Source organism: Coregonus lavaretus (genome assembly GCF_964263955.1).
Source record: "Coregonus lavaretus genome assembly, contig: HAP1_SCAFFOLD_1352, whole genome shotgun sequence".
NCBI lineage: Eukaryota > Metazoa > Chordata > Actinopteri > Salmoniformes > Salmonidae > Coregonus > Coregonus lavaretus.
Window position 1 is genome coordinate 73,368 of NW_028160412.1, and position 24,133 is coordinate 97,500.

At 42.8% G+C, this 24,133-nt stretch overlaps 1 pseudogene across 1 annotated transcript in view; it reads right to left on the reverse strand.

The window, feature by feature from the left end:
- Positions 1 to 3,539: 3,539 nt before the first annotated feature.
- Positions 3,540 to 24,133, reverse strand: part of LOC311121866 — a 46,045-nt pseudogene continuing 25,451 nt past the window's right edge. Inside the window, exons 6-13 of the transcript XR_014615947.1 lie at positions 19,102 to 19,299; positions 16,601 to 16,608; positions 16,380 to 16,529; positions 16,136 to 16,196; positions 15,119 to 15,236; positions 12,539 to 12,566; positions 9,210 to 9,318; positions 3,540 to 4,147 (exon numbers count right to left, since the gene is read on the reverse strand). The product of XR_014615947.1 is annotated as an uncharacterized misc_RNA (transcript). The remainder of the gene's footprint in view (positions 4,148 to 9,209; positions 9,319 to 12,538; positions 12,567 to 15,118; positions 15,237 to 16,135; positions 16,197 to 16,379; positions 16,530 to 16,600; positions 16,609 to 19,101; positions 19,300 to 24,133) is intronic.

Here is a 24,133-nt window from a genome sequence, read left to right on the forward strand (position 1 = left end):
GTTGTGCTTAGACAGTAAATGTATTGTGTATGAGAACGATTCATGTGCCATTTCTCCTCAATCTCCCTTACACAACAATTCATACTATGTAAGAACTGCCTTCCTAAAGACTTTTCACACCTTCTTTAGACACCCATCCCATTCCCTTTGTTGACTGATCTTTCCTTTCAAAAGCAGCTCCCAACGCTCCCTCATTGTCCCTAAACAATATTCTAGCCGGTACGCTTCGGTTGATACCTTTACCAACAAATAATTGTTGCCCTACGTTACTTCCACAAAAAGTGTAAAATGCTACCACCACAACCATATATTTCCAGGAGACGTGTAGTACCAGCAAATCTTCTGCCAAAGGTCCAAGACTGTTGGAAAAGCATTCCAGGTGAAGCAGCTGGTTGAGAGAATGCCAAGAGTGTGCAAAGCTGTCATCAAGGCAAAGGGTGGCTATTTGAAGAATCTCAAATATATTTTGATTTGTTTAACACTTTTTTTGGTTACCAAATGATTCCATATGTGTTATTTCACAGTTTTGATGTCTTCACTATTATTCTACAATGTAGAAAATATTAAAAAATAAAGAAAAACCCTTCAATGAGTAGGGATTCTAAAACTTTTGACCGGTAGTATTTTTTTGCCTGTTTTGCATGTTATTTTAGCATTAATTACGTGTCACATATCAGTTTGCAAACAATGTAAAAAATTTTAAAAAATAATCATTGAGTTAATAAAGCCGCATACAAACATGGTCTCTTTTTTGCTTTCTTGAGTAAAGCAGCTCCAAAATGCAGGTGTTTCAGCCTTGCTCAGTGCTTTCTGTGGTGGTGGGGCAGCCAGCGGAAAATACGGAGCGTAGGGGTTGGTAATGTTCTCTAGTTGTGTTGTGATTGTCTCAGTGTTCTGTCACTCACGGGGACTACGTCACAGCAAATGAAAAGTAATCCTTCTACCCCCCCCCCCAAAAAAAAAAAGTATAATTGTAAAGTGGTTATCCCACTGGCTATAGGGTGAATGCACCAATTTGTAGTCGCTCTGGATAAGAGCGTCTGCTAAATGACGTAAATGTGCCCTTGAGCAAGGCACTTAACCCTAATTGCTCCTGTAAGTCGCTCTGGATAAGAGCGTCTGCTAAATGACTAAAATGTAAATGTAAACAAGTTGGAAATCGCAAACTCAATAATGGGTGGTTTGGAAGGAATCAGTGGCTAACTGCAAGCATTGCAAAGCAATCACTAGCCTGCTATTCAGTGGAGTGGGTGTGTGTGGTCCAAGTCTGGCTTTAAGGGTCTCTTTTCCAAGCTTAAAAGGATAAACATTAAAACATTGGCCATGCTGTCAATCCAGCATGACTTCTGCTGCGCTCAAAACAACTGGAAACTCAGAACTGGGAAATCTCAGACTTCAGTGCGTTCAAGACAACTGGGAACTCGAAGGAAACAAGCTCTGACTGGGAAAATGTGTTTTGAACCATCATCCAACTCGGAATTGCAAGTCGGGAACTCGGGCCTCTTTCTAGAGCTCCGACCTGAAGATCACTGACGTCATCATGATTCAAACTTGTTTTTTTTCAGCGTTCCCAGTTTTCTTGAAAGCACCATACATCCAGAGAATGCCAGACGTTTCTAATTTTGACAGAAAGTCATTTTCATTTCAAGTTAAAGTGTACTGTTAGCTAGCTAGCTAGCTAACGTTGCGTGTATGATCTGTGTAGGAATATTATTTGTATCTCAGAGCCATTTGCATTGCTAGTTATAGTCTAGTGTTAGCTAGCTAGCTAGCATTGAACTGGGTTGGTTAGCTACCTGCAGATTCATGCAGGGTAGTAATGTCATGAGTTGGGATTATGGTTCATTGTTTAGCTAGCTAGCTACATGTCTTAACAAAAGACTCCACTGTGCAAGTATCCATTTCAATAGGGTGAGTAAAATGGTCAGTGAGCTGTTCTCTCATTTGTGTCTTGAAGTAGCTAGCAAGCTAGCCAACGTTAGCCAGTTAGCTTGGGTGCTTGACTGCTGTTGTTAGGTCAGCTAGCTAACGTTACGTGTGTGATCTGTGTAGTAATATTATTAAGCCCAGGCCTAATTGTGCCACTGGAAAAAAACCTTTATATAAGAGTTGTGTCTGGTCATCACTAGATACCACAGCCTCAAAGTCATAAACCCTATTTCTACAATTGATCTTCTTTGAACCTAACTTTAACCACACTGCTAACATTATGCCTAACCCTAACCTTAAATTAAGGTTATGACTTTGTGGCTGTGGTAACTTTGTGCCGGTTGTGCCCGCCTGTAGTTTTGTCAAGATGGGATACAGCTTTTGTCAAAATAGATTTTTCGTAGCAGGTTAGGAGAATTTACGCAACAGGTTAGGATAATTAACGTAGCAGGTTAGGATAATTAGGTTAAGGTTAGGAAAAGGGTTAGGGTTAACTGAAATACAAAAAAAAGTAAATAACTTTTAACGTCAATTTGACAAAAACTGTATCCCATCTAGACATTACCCTTGAATGCCGCTGCTTAAATGAGGGAAAAATCTGCGCTTTTTCTATTTTTATAGAGGTGGAGAAAGAACATGTATTATTCGAAGGCATGAATTAAATAAGTTTCATAAGGTAGCCTGGTCCCAGATCTGTTTGTGCTCTTGCCAACTACATTGCTGTCAGTGTCAAACCAAACATGATAGCACAAGCCGACAATAAACACCCCAACACAAAACAACAACACTTCCAACAAACACCCATTGAGATGATTGGTGTAGTGAAGTTTGACAAATGAGTGAATGTGCTAGAAAGCTAAACAGCTACCTAGCTAGCTAGTGGACTGCTGTGGCTAGCCAAAAAGGACTCGTTTTAAAAGTTGGATCATCTTATCCTTTGAGGCTTTAAAAGTGTTCTTGCACTATATGATTCCTCTCTAGGTTTCTTCCTAGGTTCCTGCTTTTCTAGGCATTTATTTCCTAGCCCCTGTGCTTCTATATCTGCATTGCTTGCTGTTTGGGGTTTTAGGCTGGGTTTCTGTATAAAGACATTATAAATACATTTAATTGATTTAAAACATTCAAAGCAACTAGTCTAAGCCTGTCTAAACTGGGGGGGGGGGGGGGGGGGGGGGGCTATATGGAATTGTTTTAAGAAGGTCATACCAAGGATCATTTAGCTATTTGATTTAGAATTTGAAGACCCCTTGAATTATCCAATATATATATATATATACAAAAATTTATTTTATGAAAAAATGTTGGCCTTACTGCTATTAGCCCATACAGACACATTGAATAACAGATAGTCCCCCCCCCCCAAAAAACAAAAATCTAAAGGAAGTTTGTTCTGAAGTGTCTGTCCTGTATCTGAGAGATATAAGAGAGATCTGGAAACATTCTTCATTCATGTATTTAACCCCTTATTTTTGGCACTAAACAGTCTCCATATACAGCAAGACGATCCAAAACACATAATCAAGTCTACATGAAAATGGTTAAAAAGCAACAAATTTGAAGTTTTGTAATGGCCTAGTCAAATTCCAGACCTAATCCCAATTGAGATGTTGTGGCAGAACTTGAAACGAGCAGTTCATGCTTGAAAACCCACAAATGTTGCAGTTACTTCAAACTGAAAAAAATTAATCAGCATTTAAAAGAAAACCATTTTGGGGGGAGGAATTGTCTTTCAGGAAGAGAGTGTAACGGACTTGAGTGGTTGACAAAGGAGAATCCAGTGCAAATTATTATGGGATGGATGGCAGGCACTGGCAGACATCTTGTTTAGCTGAGGTTGGTGGGATGGATATGGTGGCAGCCATCTTGTTTTCAATAGGTTGGTGGGCTGGATCGGGTGGCAGCATTCTTGTTTTGATGGGCTTGGTGGGATGGATCGGGTGGCAGCCATCTTGTTTCGATGGGGTTAGTGGGATGGATTCGGTGGCAACCATCTTGAGTTATTCATGTAGCGTAGCATCTTAGCCTAGCATCTCCCTGGTAACCATGTTGGTGACCAGGTGGGTTGTTGTGCTTATACATAGTTAATATTTTACTTCATCTTGTTGGGTAGCTTTTGCACTGGGTGGATGGATGAATGGAGGGATGGATGTGAAGAATTGCACTCAGTCAGTCTCTGGGTCCGGTTCTGACTGGATTAAACCGCTAGTCATTAATTGATCTGCAGTGACAGAAAACAAACACAAACAACATGAGGTTAAAATATAGCTTAGAAAACACACAAAACAACATTTAAATGTTGAGCGTCTTAAACGCCCTCTCTGAATCGTGGCATTGAACACTTTAGCAGGATTCTCTCTCTTCACAACTGGCTACGTGATTATAGCAGCTCAATGGGTGTAACTTTTGTTGACAATTTCGATACCTTTTGGAAACAAAACACGTTTTAAAAGGAGGATGGGATCCACCCAACTCATTTGGGTTCCTGGATCCTTTCAAAGCATTATAAGGCTGCGTTGAGACAATGACTTATGAACGACCCAAGCCCAGCTCAGTTAATCCCAACCATTGTGTCGCTGAGTCCTCATAATGCTTTAGCAAATGTACATTATCCCAGGGGCGTCGGTAGACACAATATAAGTAACCAAATGTATGTCCCTCTAACTGCCCTGAATGCCTCTGCTGATCCTACAGCTATTGGATGGAGTAATCATGTGCCTATGAACCTAGTAAAAAGCTTTGGAGCACCTTAAATGACATTTTGGGGAAAAAGGCAAACTCCGCCCCATCATTCATTGAATCAGATGGCTCATTCATCACAAAACCGACTGATATTGCCAACTACTTTAATGATTTTTTCATTGGCAAGATTAGCAAACTTAGGCATGACATGCCAGCAACAAACGCTGACACTACACATCCAAGTACACTACTGTTCAAAAGTTTGAGGTCACTTAGAAATGTCCTTGTTTTCAAAAGAAAATCAATTTTTTTGTCCATTAAAATAACATAAAATTGATCAGAAATACAGTGTAAAATTGATCAGAAATACAGTGTAGACATTGTTAATGTTGTAAATGGCTATTGTAGCTGGAAACGGCTGATTTTTAATTGAATATCTACATAGGCGTACAGAGGCCCATTATCAGCAACCATCAGTCCTGTGTTCCAATGGCACGTTGTGTTTGCTAATCCAAGTTTATCATTTTAAAAGGCTAATTGATCATTAGAAAACCCTTTTGCAATTATGTTAGCACAGCTGAAAAATGTTGTGCTGATTAAAGAAGCAATTCTTGAGACTAGTATCTGGAGCATCAGCAATTGTGGGTTCGATTACAGGCTCAAAATGGCCAGAAACAAATAACTTTCTTCTGAAACTCGTCAGTCTATTCTTGTTCTGATAAATGAAGGCTATTCCATGCGAGAAATTGCCAAGAAACTGAAGATCCCGTACAACGCTGTGTACTACTCCCTTCACAGAACAGCGTAAACTGGCTCTAACCAGAATAGAAAGAGGAGTGGGAGGCCCCGGTGCACAACTGAGCAAGAGGACAAATACATTAGAGTGTCTAGTTTGAGAAACAGGCGCCTCACTGGTCCTCAACTGGCAGCTTCATTAAATAGTACCCGCAAAACACCAGTCTCAACGTCAACAGTGAAGAGGCGACTCCGGGATGCTGACCTTCTAGGCAGAGTTGCAAAGAAAAAGCCATATCACATACTGGCCAATAAAAATAAAAGATTAAAGATTAAATATCTATTTTCTTTTAATTGGCCATGGAGCTCTATTCAAGCAGTAGAATCTGATTTAAAAAACAGATAAAAATGCACCTTATGGAACAGCGGGGACTGTGAAGCAACACAAACACAGACACATGCATACACACACGTGGTTGAATCTGTTTGAAATTCACTCCTCAACAGATAATTGTACATGTGGGTACAGAGATGAGGTAGTCATTCAAAAATCATGTTAAACACAATTATTACACACAGAGTGAGTACATGCAACTTATTATGTAACTTGTTAAACACATTTTTACTCCTGAACATATTTATTCTTGCCATAACAAAGGGGTTGAATACTTATTGACTCAAGACATTTCAGCTTTTCATATTTAATTAATTTGTAAACATTTCTAAAACCGTAATTCCACTTTGACATTATGGGGTATTGTGTATAGGCCAGTGAAACATAATCTCAATTTAATAAATTTAAAATTCAGGCTGTAACACAACAAAGTTAGGAAAAAGTCAAGGGGTGTGAATCCTTTCTGAAGGCACTGTATAGAATTGTGAGAATCTCAATACATACAGTTGAAGTCGGAAGTTTACATACACTTATGTTGGAGTCATTAAAACTAGTTTTTCAACCACTCCACACATTTCTTGTTAACAAACTATAGTTTTGGCAAGTCGGTTAGGACATCTACTTTGTGCATGACAAAAGTCATTTTTCCAACAATTGTTTACAGACAGATTATTTCACTTATAATTCACTGTATCACAATTCCAGTGGGTCAGAAGTTTACATACACTAAGTTGACTGTGCCTAGCAGCGTAAAAATATGGGGTGGGGGTGGGGGGGGGGGGGAGAAGCCACTGCTCCAAAACCGCCATAAAAAAGCCAGACTACGGTTTGCAACTGCACATGGGGACAAAGATCGTACTTTTGGAGAAATGTCCTCTGGTCTGATGAAACAAAAATAGAACTGTTTGGCCATCTTTTTACGCTGCTGCTACTCTGTTAATTATTCATGCATAGTCACTTTAACTCTACCCACATGTACATATTACCTCAACTACCTCAACTAGCCGGTGCCCCCGCACATTGACTCTGCACCGGTACCCCCCTGAGGCGGCAGGTAGCTTAGTGGTTAAGAGTGTTGTGCCAGTAACCGAAAGGTCGCTGGTTCTAATCCCCGAGCCGACTAGGGGAAAAATCTTTTGATGTGCCCTTGAGCAAGGCACTTGCTCCTGTAAGTCGCTCTGGATAAGAGCGTCTGCTAAATGACTAGAATGTAAAATGTAAAATGTGTAGCTTGCAAGCCGAAGAACACCATCCCAACCGTGAAGCACGGGGGTGGCAGCATCATGCTGTGGGGGTGCTTTGCTGCAGGAGGGACTGGTGCACTTCACAAAATAGATGGCATCATGAGGAAGGAAAATTATGTGGATATACTGAAGCAGCATCTCAAGACATCAGTCAGGAAGTTAAAGCTTGGTCGCAAATGGGTCTTCCAAATGGACAATGACCCCAAGCATACTTCCAAAGTTGTGGCAAAATGGCTTAAGGACAACAAAGTCAAGGTATTGGAGTGGCCATCACAAAGCCATGACCTCAATCCTATAGAACATTTGTGGGCAGAACTGAAAAAGCATGTGCGAGCAAGGAGGCCTACAAACCTGACTCAGTTACACCAGCTCTGTCAGGAGGAATGGGCCAAAATTCATCCAACTTATTGTGGGAAGCTTGTGGAAGGCTACCCGAAACGTTTGACCCAAGTTATACAATTTAAAGGCAATGCTACCAAATACTAATTGCGTGTATGTAAACTTCTGACCCACTGGGAATGTGATGAAATAAATAAAAGCTGAAATAAATCATTTTCTCTACTATTATTCGGACATTTCACATTCTTAAAATAAAGTGGTGATCCTAACTGACCTAAGACAGGGAATTTTTACTAGGATTAAATGTCAGGAATTGTGAAAAACTGAGTTTAAATGTATTTGGCTAAGGTGTATGTAAACTTCTGACTTCAACTGTATAGAATCGTGAGAATCTCAATACATATAGAATCGTGAGAATCTCAATACATATAGAATCGTGAGAATCTCAATACATATAGAATCGTGAGAATCTCAATACATTGTCACGCCCTGACTTATGGGACTGTAGTATGTTGAGTCAGGGTGTGGAGTTCTATGGTGTATTTTCTATGTTCTTTTTCTAGGTGTTGTATTTCTATGTTTGGCCGGGTGTGATTCCCAATCAGAGGCAGCTGTCGCTCGTTGTCTCTGATTGGGGATCATCCTTAGGCAGCCTGTTTGCATTCATTAGTTGTGGGATCTTGTTCCGTGTTAGAGGCTTGTATTGTGTTTAGCCTGAGGACTTCACGTTACGTTGTTTTGTTCGTGTGTTTATCGTTGAATTAAACATGTATGCATTTCACGCTGCGCCTTGGTCTGACCCGTCCTTAAACGAACGTGACAGAAGATCCCACCAAAAATGGACCAAGCAGCGTTTTGGGGGGGGCTAAAAGGGTGGTCGGGGATCGATGGAGAAGAGCCCCGACCACTGCACTTGTGGGGGCTCAGGGAGGAGTCCTCACGGGAGGAGTACTGGGCGCGGAGAGTGAAAGACTGGTACAGTCAGAGATCTCTAACGTCAGTTCCCAGTCCGGTACACCTTGTGCCTGCGTCTCGCACCAAGCCAGTGGTGCGTGTGCCCAGTCCGGCCCGGCCCGTTCCTGCTCCCCGCACCAAGCCAGTGGTGCGTGTGTCCAGTCCGGCACGGACCGTGCCCGTTTCACCGGTGCCTGTGAAACGGGCACGGGCCGTGTGCCCAGCTCTGGCTCCGGAGTGGAGTTGGCTAGATGTCCTTTGGGAAATATATTTACACAAACCGGTACCTGGCACCTACCACCATACCCCATTCAAAGGCACTTCAATATTTTTGTCTATTCACCCTCTGAATGGCACACATACACAATCCATGTCTCAAGGCTTAAAAATCATTCTTTAACCTGTCTCCTCCCCTTCATCTACACTGATTGAAGTGGATTTAACAAGTGACTTTAATAAGGAATCATAGCTTTCACCTGGATTCACCTGGTCAGTCTATGTCATGGAAAGAGCAGGTGTTCATAATGTTTTGCACACTCAGTGTAGAGCACACTCATTTACATCTACGTCGTTTAGCAGACGCTCTTATCCAGAGTGACTTACATGAGCAATTAGGGTTGAGTGCCTTGCTCAAGGGCACATCGACAGATTTTTCACCTAGTCGGCTTGGGGATTAGAACCAGCGACCTTTCGATTACTGGCACAACGCTCTTAACCACTAAGCTACCTGCCGCCCTCAGAACCACATGACTAACACTGTGTGTGTGTTTGTTTGTTTGTTTGTTTGTTTGTTTGTTTGTTTGTGTGTGTGTGTGTGTGTGTGTGTGTGTGTGTGTGTGTGTGTGTGTGTGTGTGTGTGTGTGTGTGTGTGTACGTGTGTGTGTGTGTGTGTGTGTGTGTGTGTGTGTTGTGTGTGTGTATGTGTGTACACTCACAGGGAAGCCCTGGGTGATGGGGACCTCCATGTTGAAAAGCAGGACTCTGGCCCTGAAGCGGGAACACGCTCTGATTGGCTCCTTGATATCACAGAACACACATCCCACACTGGAGGAGAGGGGAGGAGACTCATTAACATTACAGAACAGGGTTAATACAGCCACACTGGAGGAGCGGAGACTCATTAACATTACAGAACAGGGTTAATACAGCCACACTGGAGGAGAGAGGAGACTCATTAACATTACAGAACAGGGTTAATACAGCCACACTGGAGGAGAGAGGAGACTCATTAACATTACAGAACAGGGTTAATACAGCCACACTGGAGGAGAGAGGAGACTCATTAACATTACAGAACAGGGTTAATACAGCCACACTGGAGGAGAGGGGAGGAGACTCATTAACATTACAGAACAGGGTTAATACAGCCACACTGGAGGAGAGAGGAGACTCATTAACATTACAGAACAGGGTTAATACAGCCACACTGGAGGAGAGGGGAGGAGACTCATTAACATTACAGAACAGGGTTAATACAGCCACACTGGAGGAGAGAGGAGACTCATTAACATTACAGAACAGGGTTAATACAGCCACACTGGAGGAGAGAGGAGACTCATTAACATTACAGAACAGGGTTAATACAGCCACACTGGAGGAGAGAGGAGGAGACTCATTAACATTACAGAACAGGGTTAATACAGCCACACTGGAGGAGAGGGGAGGAGACTCATTAACATTACAGAACAGGGTTAATACAGCCACACTGGAGGAGAGAGGAGGAGACTCATTAACATTACAGAACAGGGTTAATACAGCCACACTGGAGGAGAGGGGAGGAGACTCATTAACATTACAGAACAGGGTTAATACAGCCACACTGGAGGAGAGAGGAGGAGACTCATTAACATTACAGAACAGGGTTAATACAGCCACACTGGAGGAGAGGGGAGGAGACTCATTAACATTACAGAACAGGGTTAATACAGCCACACTGGAGGAGAGAGGAGGAGACTCATTAACATTACAGAACAGGGTTAATACAGCCACACTGGAGGAGAGAGGAGGAGACTCATTAACATTACAGAACAGGGTTAATACAGCCACACTGGAGGAGAGAGGAGACTCATTAACATTACAGAACAGGGTTAATACAGCCACACTGGAGGAGCGGAGACTCATTAACATTACAGAACAGGGTTAATACAGCCACACTGGAGGAGAGGGGAGGAGACTCATTAACATTACAGAACAGGGTTAATACAGCCACACTGGAGGAGAGAGGAGACTCATTAACATTACAGAACAGGGTTAATACAGCCACACTGGAGGAGAGAGGAGACTCATTAACATTACAGAACAGGGTTAATACAGCCACACTGGAGGAGAGGGGAGGAGACTCATTAACATTACAGAACAGGGTTAATACAGCCACACTGGAGGAGAGGGGAGGAGACTCATTAACATTACAGAACAGGGTTAATACAGCCACACTGGAGGAGAGAGGAGGAGACTCATTAACATTACAGAACAGGGTTAATACAGCCACACTGGAGGAGAGGGGAGGAGACTCATTAACATTACAGAACAGGGTTAATACAGCCACACTGGAGGAGAGGGGAGGAGACTCATTAACATTACAGAACAGGGTTAATACAGCCACACTGGAGGAGAGAGGAGACTCATTAACATTACAGAACAGGGTTAATACAGCCACACTGGAGGAGAGGGGAGGAGACTCATTAACATTACAGAACAGGGTTAATACAGCCACACTGGAGGAGAGAGGAGGAGACTCATTAACATTACAGAACAGGGTTAATACAGCCACACTGGAGGAGAGAGGAGACTCATTAACATTACAGAACAGGGTTAATACAGCCACACTGGAGGAGAGAGGAGACTCATTAACATTACAGAACAGGGTTAATACAGCCACACTGGAGGAGAGGGGAGGAGACTCATTAACATTACAGAACAGGGTTAATACAGACCAGACATAATGTTATAAACTGTGGTCCACATTAATGTTATAAACTGTGGTCCACATTAATGTTATAAACTGTGGTCCAATTAATGTTATAAACTGTGGTCCACATTAATGTTATAAACTGTGGTCCACATTAATGTTATAAACTGTGGTCCACATTAATGTTATAAACTGTGGTCCACATTAATGTTATAAACTGTGGTCCACATTAATGTTATAAACTGTGGTCCACATTAATGTTGTAAACTGTGGTCCACATTAATGTTGTAAACTGTGGTCCACATTAATGTTATAAACTGTGGTCCACATTAATGTTATAAACTGTGGTCCACATTAATGTTATAAACTGTGGTCCACATTAATGTTGTAAACTGTGGTCCACATTAATGTTATAAATTGTGGATTGATAATTAGCAGGTTTCCCATGCCAATAAAGCCCTTAAATTGAAACTGAATTGAGAGAGAGAGAGAGAGAGTGACAGACAGACAAAGTGACAGAGAGAGAGAGAGAGAGACAGAGAGAGAGAGAGAGAGAGAGAGAGAGAGAGAGAGAGAGAGAGACAGACAGACAGAGAGAGAGAGACAGAGAGAGAGAGAGAGAGTGAGTGACAGAGAGAGAGAGAGAGAGAGAGAGAGAGAGAGAGAGAGAGAGAGAGAGAGAGAGAGAGAGAGAGAGAGTGAGTGACAGAGAGAGAGAGAGAGAGAGAGAGAGAGAGAGAGAGAGAGAGAGAGAAGAGAGAGAGAGAGAGAGTGAGAGAGTGACAGAGAGAGAGAGAGAGAGAGAGAGAGGAAGTGACAGAGAGAGAGATGACAGTTATAAGTTAGTTATAGTTTCATTTTTCATGTTTAGCCTTTAATATTTATTATATATCTACTATTGACTGTTAACATTTTATTGTTGTTTTTTTGTTTTTTTAAATTTATTATTATGATTATTTACTACAATTGTATATTATTATTATTCATTATTTTTATTACAATGTATATTGTATACATTGCTGCTTTGGCAATATTGATGCGATGTATTTCATGCCAATAAAGCAGCTTGAATTTGAGAGAGAGAGAGAGAGAGAGAAGAGAGAGAGAGGAAGAGAGAGAGAGAGAGAGAGAGAGAGAGAGAGAGAGAGAGAGAGAGAGAGAGAGAGAGAGAGAGAGAGAGAGAGAGAGAGAGAGAAAAGAGAGAGCAAGAGAGAGCATGAGAGAGAGAGCATGTATGTGTATGTCTTTCAAATAACACAAGGTGGCACTGTTGTATTATTGAAACACACAGCACCTTTTAACAGTACATGTCTCGTTGGGGGGTTGGCCAGTACTCTGTCTCCTGTCTGAATGTACCCTGTTCCACAGAACCCTGAGCCCTGATCTAGAACCACAGAGAACAGGGTCAGAACACACAGTCATTTATAATGTGTTATCTAATGAAAGTTCTTGGGGTGTGTCTCAAATGGCACCCCCAAATGCACTATAAAGGGAAAAGGGGTGCCATTTGGGACAAAGCCTTGGGTCAAATATCGGTCATATTCTGTAGTGTGTGATCTCACCTTTAAACGGAGACAGACAGTCTAAAGGGTTTATCTATCGACCTCTGGGGGGGGGGGGGGGGGGGGGGGGGGGGGGTTGAAACAATCTATGGAGACAGAGAGAGAAAGTGGAGAGAGGGAGAGAGACAGAAAGAGGGGGAGAAAGATGGAGAGAGAGAGAGAGAGAGAGATATATATATATATATATATATATATAGAGAGAGAGAGATAGAGAGAGAGAGAGATAGAGAGAGAGAGAAATAGAGAGAGAGAGAGAGAGAGAAATATAGAGAGAGAGAGAGAGAGAGAGAGAGAGAGAGAGAGAGAGAGAGAAAGTGGAGAGAGGGAGAGAGACAGAAAGAGGGGGAGAAAGATGGAGAGAGAGAGAGATAGAAAGAGGGGGAGAAAGATGGAGAGAGAGAGATAGAAAGAGATAGCGAGAGAAAGAAGGGTGGAGGCGGGTGAGAAAGAGAGCGTGAGAATCAACAGTGAAATGTTACCTTTAATTTAGTCCACTGATACCACTGAGTCACGCTCTCTGTCGCCATGCTGACTAATACCATAGCAACATCACCATGGTTACCAGCCACACTCAACACTTTCACTACTGTCAGTCACAACACTACTCAGTCACACACTACTCAGTCACACACTACTCAGTCACACACTACTCAGTCACACACTACTCAGACACACACTACTCAGTCACACACTACTCAGTCACACACTACTCAGTCACAACACTACTCAGTCACAACACTACTCAGTCACAACTCTACTCAGTCACACACTACTCAGTCACACACACTACTCAGTCACAACACTACTCAGTCACAACACTACTCAGTCACACACACTACTCAGTCACACACACTACTCAGTCACACACTACCCAGTCACACACTACTCAGACACACACTACTCAGTCACACACTACTCAGTCACACACTACCCAGTCACACACTACTCAGTCACACACACTACTTAGACACACACTACTTAGACACACACTACTCAGACACACACTACTCAGTCACACACACTACTCAGTCACACACACTACTCAGTCAAAACACTACTCAGTCACAACACTACTCAGTCACAACACTACTCAGTCACACACTACTCAGTCACACACTACCCAGTCACACACTACTCAGACACACACTACTCAGTCACAACACTACTCAGTCACACACTACTCAGTCACACACTACTCAGACACACACTACTCAGACACACACTACTCAGACACACACTACTCAGTCACAACACTACTCAGTCACACACACTACTCAGTCACACACACTACTCAGTCACACACACTACTCAGTCACACACACTACTCAGTCACACACTACTCAGTCACACACTACTCAGTCACACACTACTCAGTCACACACTACTCAGACACACACACTACTCAGTCACAACACTACTCAGTCACACACTACTCAGTCACACACTACTCAGTCACAACACTACTCAGTCACACACTACTCAGTCACACACTACTCAGTCACACACACTACTCAGACACACACTACTCAGACACACACTACTCAGTCACACACTACTCAGTCACACACTACTCAGACACACACTACTCAGTCACACACTACTCAGACACACACTACTCAGTCACAACACTACTCAGTCACAACACTACTCAGTCACACACACTACTCAGTCACACACACTACTCAGTCACACACACTACTCAGTCACACACACTACTCAGTCACACACTACTCAGTCACACACTACTCAGACACACACACTACTCAGTCACAACACTACTCAGTCACACACACTACTCAGTCACACACACTACTCAGTCACAACACTACTCAGTCACACACTACTCAGTCACACACTACTCAGTCACACACACTACTCAGTCACAACACTACTCAGTCACACACTACTCAGTCACACACTACTCAGTCACAACACTACTCAGTCACACACTACTCAGTCACACACTACTCAGTCACACACTACTCAGTCACAACACTACTCAGTCACACACTACTCAGTCACACACTACTCAGTCACACACTACTCAGTCACACACACTACTCAGTCACAACACTACTCAGACACACACTTTCAGATCATTACAGAAGAGAGCAGATACATATAAAGTCAATATCTCTCAGCTACGTCTCTCAGATACATATAAAGACATGGTATCAGTCAATTTCTCTCAGCTACGTCTCATTTCTCTGTGTGCTTGAAGCGTCTTTATGTCAATAATAATTGTCCAAGGGCCATGTACCCAATGGATGTTCTTTCGTTTTGCTAACAGAAAATTGTATAACATTGTTGAGTTGTAACATTATGTTATTATATAAAGCGTTGTGGACTTGAATAAGATAGTATATGTCCGTACCGATCTGTTCCAGAAGACAGTGTCCGGAGTACCTGGATGTCAGCTCCGGAGCAGAACTCTTAGTGGTGAGGTTCTCTCCTGATAGGCCGCTGGTCGGGACGTAGAACACATCAGATTCCTGGGAGAGAACATAGAACATGCTATAAAACTACAGAACACTACAGAACACTGTTATAGAACTGTTAGTGGTCGGGACGTAGAACACTGTTATAGAACTGTTAGTGGTCGGGACGTAGAACACTGTTATAGAACTGTTAGTGGTCGGGACGTAGAACACTGTTATAGAACTGTTAGTGGTCGGGACGTAGAACACTGTTATAGAACTGTTAGTGGTCGGGACGTAGAACACTGTTATAGAACTGTTAGTGGTCGGGACGTAGAACACTGTTATAGAACTGTTAGTGGTCGGGACGTAGAACACTGTTATAGAACTCTTAGTGGTCGGGACGTAGAACACTGTTATAGAACTGTTAGTGGTCGGGACGTAGAACACTGTTATAGAACTGTTAGTGGTCGGGACGTAGAACACTGTTATAGAACTCTTAGTGGTCGGGATGTAGAACACTGTTATAGAACTCTTAGTGGTCGGGACGTAGAACACTGTTATAGAACTCTTAGTGGTCGGGATGTAGAACACTGTTATAGAACTGTTAGTGGTCGGGACGTAGAACACTGTTATAGAACTGTTAGTGGTCGGGACGTAGAACACTGTTATAGAACTCTTAGTGGTCGGGACGTAGAACACTGTTATAGAACTGTTAGTGGTCGGGACGTAGAACACTGTTATAGAACTGTTAGTGGTCGGGACGTAGAACACTGTCATAGAACTGTTCAAACGAGGGCTCTAAAGTGTGGCCATTTTCATTGCATATGGTGGTAAACATTTGACTGAGAGACCTGCCATTTTGATTTGGGAGCAGCTAAAAAACATCTGATTATACCTTGGAAGGCCCTAACCTAAACCACAGGTGAAAGGTCAAAGGTGAATGGCCCTAACCCCAGGATGACACCACTCACCTTGAAGCCAGCCTGTTTTAAGAACTGTCCAAGCTTTGAATCGTTCATGTTCCCAGTTCACCTGTTAGACACACACACACACACACACACACACACACACACACACACACACACAAAGAGTTACTATTTCCCCGCATGCCCATGACAGCGGGATGTACGACCGTAAGGTACAAGTACAGTACGCTATTGCCATAGTAACAGGTGTTGCCGTGGCGACACATGGTAGTCGTGGTAACTTTCTCACCTGGTCCACCTTTATTGATGGCGACAGCGAGCTGCGTGACGCCCCAGCGATCGCACCAGAAGGCCGTGCTCCCGTGTCTGGCCGCCCGCCTCGAGGGTCCGCCTCAAACTCCCCTCTGCTGGCGTCCACTACTAATACCGCAACGTCTGCCTGGGGACACACACACACACACAAATATTACACACACACATTATACACCTTTACTGGTGTCCACTACTGACATGTCCTCCTGGGGACACACACACACAGGTTATACACAAACCAGTTGTACACACTAGCAAACGTTATACACACACATTTGAAGGGTCGGCTGAGGACACACTGGATTGACCTTTACTCTGTTAGCCCCGAGGCCCGATCTGTATTAAAGGACATAATGAGGACACATTCTGATCTATATTAAAGGACATATTCTGATCTATATTAAAGGCCATAATGAGGACACATTCTGATCTATATTAAAGGCCATAATGAGGACACATTCTGATCTATATTAAAGGACATATTCTGATCTATATTAAAGGCCATAATGAGGACACATTCTGATCTATATTAAAGGACATATTCTGATCTATATTAAAGGCCATAATGAGGACACATTCTGATCTATATTAAAGGATATATTCTGATCTATATTAAAGGCCATAATGAGGACACATTCTGATCTATATTAAAGGACATATTCTGATCTATATTAAAGGCCATAATGAGGACACATTCTGATCTATATTAAAGGCCATATTCTGATCTGTATTAAAGGCCATAATGAGGACACATTCTGATCTATATTAAAGGACATATTCTGATCCACTCCTTTCCTCTTTTGACCTCACCCTCTCACCGTCCCCCCCCTACTCACAAGGCAGGCAATACGCTTGACCTCATCTTTACTAGATGCTGTTCTTCTACTAATCTCACTGCAACTCCCCTCCAAGTCTCCGACCACTACTTTGTATCCTTTTCTCTCTCGCTCTCCTCCAACACTACTCACTCTGCCCCTACTCAGATGGTAATGTGCCGTCTCAACCTTCACCCTCTCTCCCCCGCTACTAAAGCCACTTTCTACCACTATACATTTCAAGCCTCTGCCTCTAACCCTAGGAAGCTCTTTGCCACCTTCTCCTCCCTGCTGAATCCTCCTCCTCCTCCCCCTCCCTCCTCCCTCTCTGTGGATGACTTCGTCAACCATTTTGAAAAGAAGGTTGACGACATCCGATCTTCATTTATTAAGTCAAATGACACCGCTGATCCTGCTTTGACTTCTTTCTCCCCTCTCTCTCCAGATGAAATCAGAGTACAACCCTACCTTACACAGAAAGCGGCACAGGTCCTAATCCAGGCACTTGTCATCTCCCGTCTGGATTACTGCAACTCGCTGTTGGCTGGGCTCCCTGCCTGTGCCATTAAACCCCTACAATTTATCCAGAACGCTGCAGCCCGTCTGGTGTTCGACCTTCCCAAGTTCTCTCATGTCACCCCGCTCCTCCGCACACTCCACTGGCTTCCAGTTGAGGCTCGCATCTACTACAAGACCATGGTGCTTGCCTACGGAGCTGTGAGGGGAACGGCACCTCCTTACCTTCAGGTTCTGATCAGACCCTACACCCAAACGAGGGCACTACGTTCATCCACCTCTGGCCTGCTAGCCCCCCTACCTCTACGGAAGCACAGTTCCCGCTCAGCCCAGTCAAAGCTATCCGCTGCTCTGGCACCCCAATGGTGGAACAAGCGCCCCCACGACGCCAGGACAGCGGAGTCACTGACCACCTTCCGGAGACACTTGAAACCCTACCTCTTTAAGGAATACCTGGAATAGTATAAAAGTAATCCTTCTACCCCCCCTCCCCCACCCCCCCATTAAAAAAAAGAGTGGTTGTCCCACTGGCTATCATAAGTTGAATGCACCAATTTGTAAGTCGCTCTGGATAAGAGCATCTGCTAAATGATGTAAATGTAACCATGCTGAGAGTCCAGTCTAAGATGTTGTTTAATCTGTGTAACCATGCTGAGAGTCCAGCCTAAAATGTTGTTTAATCTGTGTAACCATGCTGAGTCCAGTCTAAAATGTAGTTTAGTCTGTGTAACCATACTGAGTCCAGTCTAAAATGTAGTTTAGTCTGTGTAACCATACTGAGTCCAGTCTAAAATGTTTTTATTTGTGTAACCATACTGAGTCCAGTCTAAAATGTAGTTTAATCTGTGTAACCATACTGAGTCCAGTCTAAAATGTAGTTTAGTCTGTGTAACCATACTGAGTCCAGTCTAAAATGTAGTTTAGTCTGTGTAACCATACTGAGTCCAGTCTAAAATGTAGTTTAGTCTGTGTAACCATACTGAGTCCAGTCTAAAATGTAGTTTAGTCTGTGTAACCATACTGAGTCCAGTCTAAAATGTAGTTTAGTCTGTGTAACCATACTGAGTCCAGTCTAAAATGTAGTTTAGTCTGTGTAACCATGCTGAGTCCAGTCTAAAATGTAGTTTAGTCTGTGTAGCCATACTGAGTCCAGTCTAAAATGTAGTTTAGTCTGTGTAACCATACTGAGTCCAGTCTAAAATGTAGTTTAGTCTGTGTAACCATACTGAGTCCAGTCTAAAATGTAGTTTAGTCTGTGTAACCATGCTGAGTCCAGTCTAAAATGTAGTTTAGTCTGTGTAGCCATGCTGTATGGGGTGATCCAGGAGCCGTGTGTGTGTGTGTGTGTGTGTGTGTGTGTGTGTGTACCTTTAACCACCAGGTTGAGGAGAGGCTTGCCTCCTTGCCTCTTCTCCAGCCCTGCCCTGACATTGAGCTGTTGCTTGGCCTTCCCTGGGGTGCGACCTGGCTCTTCTCCCCCCCCCCCCCCAGCCCCTTCAGAGGGGGTCTCCGGCTTTTTGGAAGGGGTGCACGGAGCGGCTGGGGACCACCTCGTTCTCCTCTGTACTGGTTGGATAGGACATAATTTACTTGACTTTATCTCAAACAGAAGGCACGGTGTCGCAGTTACTACACCAGGACCCCTGTTTTACCATTGGACCAGTGTTTTACCATAGGACCTGTTTTACCATAGGACCCCTGTTTTAGCATGGGACCCCTGTTTTACCATAGGATCTGTTTTACCATAGGACCTGTTTTACCATAGGACCCCTGTTTTAGCATGGGACCCCTGTTTAACCACATCAGGACCCCTGTTCTACATTTACATTTTAGTCATTTAGCAGATGCTCTTATCCAGAGCGACTTACAGTTAGTGAGTGCATACATTTTATTAATTTTTTCATACTGGCCCCCTGTGGGAATCGAACCCACAACCCCTGGCATTGCAAGCGCCAACTGAGCTACACCAGGACCACTGTTTTACCACAGGACCACTGTTTTACCACAGGACCACTGTTTTACCACAGCAGGAACACAGTTTTACCATACCAGGACCACTGTTTTACCATACCAGGACCACTGTTTTACCATACCAGGACCACTGTTTTACCATACCAGGACCACTGTTTTACCATACCAGGACCACTGTTTTACCATACCAGGACCACTGTTTTACCATACCAGGACCACTGTTTTACCACAGGACCACTGTTTTACCATACCAGGACCACTGTTTTACCACAAGACCCCTGTTTTACCACAAGACCACTGTTTTACCACAAGACCACTGTTTTACCACATAACCACTGTTTTACCACACCGGGAACACATTTTTACCACAGGACCCCTGTTTTACCATACCAGGACCACTGTTTCACCATACCAGGACCACTGTTTTACCATACCAGGACCACTGTTTTACCATACCAGGACCACTGTTTTACCATACCAGGACCACAGTTTTACCACAGGACCACTGTTTTACCATTGGACCAGTGTTTTACCATACCAGGACCACTGTTTTACCACAGGACCACTGTTTTACCACAGGACCACTGTTTTACCACATAACCACTGTTTTACCACACCGGGAACACATTTTTACCACAGGACCCCTGTTTTACCATACCAGGACCACTGTTTCACCATAGGACCCCTGTTTTACCATAGGATCCCCATTTTACCATAGGACCCCTGTTTAACCATAGGACCCGTTTTACCATAGGATCCCCGTTTTACCATAGGACCATTGTTTTAGCATAGGACCCCTGTTTTACCATAGGACCCGTTTTACCATAGGAATCGAACCAGTGACCTTTAGGTTTCTGGCCCAACGCTCTTAACCACTAGGTTGCCTGCCACCCTCCATGACAGACTGACCAGGTGAATCCAGGTGAAAGCTATGATACCTTATTGATGTCACTTGTTAAATCCACTTCAATCAGTGTAGATGAAGGGGAGGAGACCGGTTAAAGAAGGATTTTTAAGCCTTGAGACATGGATTGTGTATGTGTGCCATTCAGAGGGTGAATGGGCAAGACAAAATATTTAAGTGCCTTTGAACGGGGTATGGTAGTAGGTGCCAGGCGCACCAGTTTGTGTCCAGAACTGCAACGCTGCTGGGTTTTTCACGCTCAACAGTTTCTCGTGTGTATCAAGAATGGTCCACTACCCAAAGGACATCCAGCCAACTTGACACAACTGTGGGAAGCATTGGAGTCAACATGGGCCAGCATCACTGTGGAACGCATAACACCTTGTAGAGTCCTTGCCCCAACGAATTTTGGTATACTCACTGTAGTAGGAATATGATCTTATAGCATATCAATCAAGGACTAGGAGAGATCAGGGTCCTTCCATAGAATTAGGAATTAGAAAAACTAGATTGGACATTAACCTTCTTATGATGGGATAAAGGTCAGCCATTTTGGTCAGGGAGTTGTTCAACCATGGTTTGCTTTGACAAGTGCTGTGATAAGATAGTGTAAAATAATTAATTTGAAGAAAGTATCTGCACTGTAGGTTAGATAGCTAGCTTGCTAGCCAGCCAGTTTAGAGGAATGATTCCATCAATTCTTCTAATGAACTGCCAATATGCCAACATTCCATTCAAACAATGCAGCCAATCCACAGCCAAACACGGGCTGAAATCAGTTAATGGTCGGACTTAGACAAGTTGTAAACGCAACAACTGATACTCATATTGTTTCATATTAAATACAATGCCATATTACCACAATGCCTATTCCACCCATGCTCTACCAAGGTTTTCCAGCAAACAGCTTTGACCTGCTACAGTAGCTATGTTGGTATTGTACTTCAAACTGTGTGTAGGCAGGTTGCTTAGGATTCGAACCTTCTCAAACAGCCTAATTCATACTCATACCATCTGGCCATACCATAAAGGTCTGATTGGTGGAGTGCTGCAGAGATGGTTGTCCTTCTGGAAGGTTCTCCCATATCCACAGAGGAACTCTAGAGCTCTGTCAAATTGACCATTGGGTTCTTGGTCACCTTCCTGACCAAGGCCCTTCTCCCCCGATTGCTCAGTTTGGCCGGGTGGCCAGCTCTAGGAAGAGTCTTGGTGGTTCCAAACTTCTTCCAGTTGAGAATGATGGAGGCCACTGTGTTCTTGGGGACCTTCACTGCTGCAGAAATGTTTTTGTACCCTTCCCCAGATCTGTGCCTCGACACAATCCTGTTCAGACAATTCCTTCGACCTCAGGGCTTGGTTTTTGCTCTGACATGCACTGTCAATTGTGGGACCTTATATAGACAGGTGTGTGCCTTTCCAATTAATGTCAAATCAATTGAATTTACCACAGGTGGACTCCAGTCAAGTTGTAAAAACATCTCAAGGATGATCAATGGAAACAGGATGCACCTGAGCTCAATTATGAGTCTCATAGCAAAGGGTCTGAATACTTATGTAAATAAGGTATTTCTGTTTTTTATTCTTAATACATTTGCAAACATTTCTAAAGACCTGTTTAAGCTTTGTCATTATGATAGACTGATGAGGGAAAAAACAATAATTTAATCCATTTTAATAATTTAAACTTTAACAATAATTTATTCCATTTTAGAATAAGGTTGTAACGTAACAAAATGTGGAAAAAGTAAAGGGGTCTGAATACTTTCCGAATGCACTGTATATACACACACATATATTCATACATCATTCTAATAGCAGGACACTGTAAAGTCCATTATCCCTCTGAAGAGTCTGTACCCTATTTGAGAAGGTTTGATTGCTAAGCAACCTGCCTACTGTCACGTTCGTTGTAATAAACACTCGACAAAACAATAAACGAAATGAAACGAAACGTGAAGTCCAAGGTAGCACACACAACATACCTTAACAAGGAACAAGATCCCACAACTCACTAGTGCCAATAGGCTGCCTAAGTATGGTCCCCAATCAGAGACAACGAGCGACAGCTGCCTCTGATTGGGAACCACACCGGCCAACATAGATCTATACATACTAGATCCCACATAGAAAATACTACATAACAAAGAATATACACACCCTGTCTCAACATATACGAGTCCCCTGAGTCAGGGCGTGACACCTACACATGTGCTGTGTGCTGGAAAACCTTGATAGAGCATGGGTGGAATAGTCAATGTGGTGCTCATGTGAATTTCCTATCTTTTTCGGCTAAAATTTAGTTTTTTGTTTTTAATTTCCATGGTTTTTCCACCGGACTGTGATTTATGCAACATTAATATACAACATTATAATACAGGTTAACACATGCTCTCCTTGTGAACCCTCACAATGTTGTGCCTTTTGATTGGTTTTAATTATTTGAGTCAGCTGTGTAGTGCTAGGCCAAAAAAACAAAACGTGCACCCAGGGGGGCCCCAGGGCCGAGTTTGGGAAACCCTGCCATAGGGATGGCGTTCACGTGCACCCAGGGGGGCCCCAGGGCCGAGTTTGGGAAACCCTGCCACAGGGATGGCGTTCATCTCACGGATGAGGGCAACGACCTTGAGTCTGAGAGCTTATCTCTCCTCCAGTCCAGCAAGACGCACGCCACCACACTCCACGAATCCAAAGGCTCTTTTAAGCCACCTAATACATTTAAAATGGCATATTATTATATTATTAAGGCTCTTTTAAGCCACCTAATACATTTAAAATGGCATATTATTATATCATTAAGGCTCTTTTAAGCCACCTAATACATTTAAAATGGCATATTATTATATTATTAAGGCTCTTTTAAGCCACCTAATACATTTAAAATGGCATATTATTATATTATTAAGGCTCTTTTAAGCCACCTAATACATTTAAAATGGCATATTATTATATTATTAAGGCTCTTTTAAGCCACCTAATACATTTAAAATGGCATATTATTATATTATTAAGGCTCTTTTAAGCCACCTAATACATTTAAAATGGCATATTATTATATTATTAAGGCTCTTTTAAGCCACCTAATACATTTAAAATGGCATATTATTATATTATTAAGGCTCTTTTAAGCCACCTAATACATTTAAAATGGCATATTATTATATTATTAAGGCTCTTTTAAGCCACCTAATACATTTAAAATGGCATATTATTATATTATTAAGGCTCTTTTAAGCCACCTAATACATTTAAAAGGGCATATTATTATATTATTAAGGCTCTTTTAAGCCACCTAATACATTTAAATAAGTGTGTGTGTGTCGGGAGGGATAAAACTATTGACGAAAGAATGGTCTAAACATTTCCTCCGGAATGTTCTGATCCACAAGCGGTAACTTTAACCATTACACTATGAATCCTGTTCTCTAAACATTGACTTCGACGGACCATTTAAATGTCTGGAAGCGTTCATTCCAAAAAATTATGTTGTTCATTCACTCAGCAGGGATTGCGCGATTATTTCCCTTA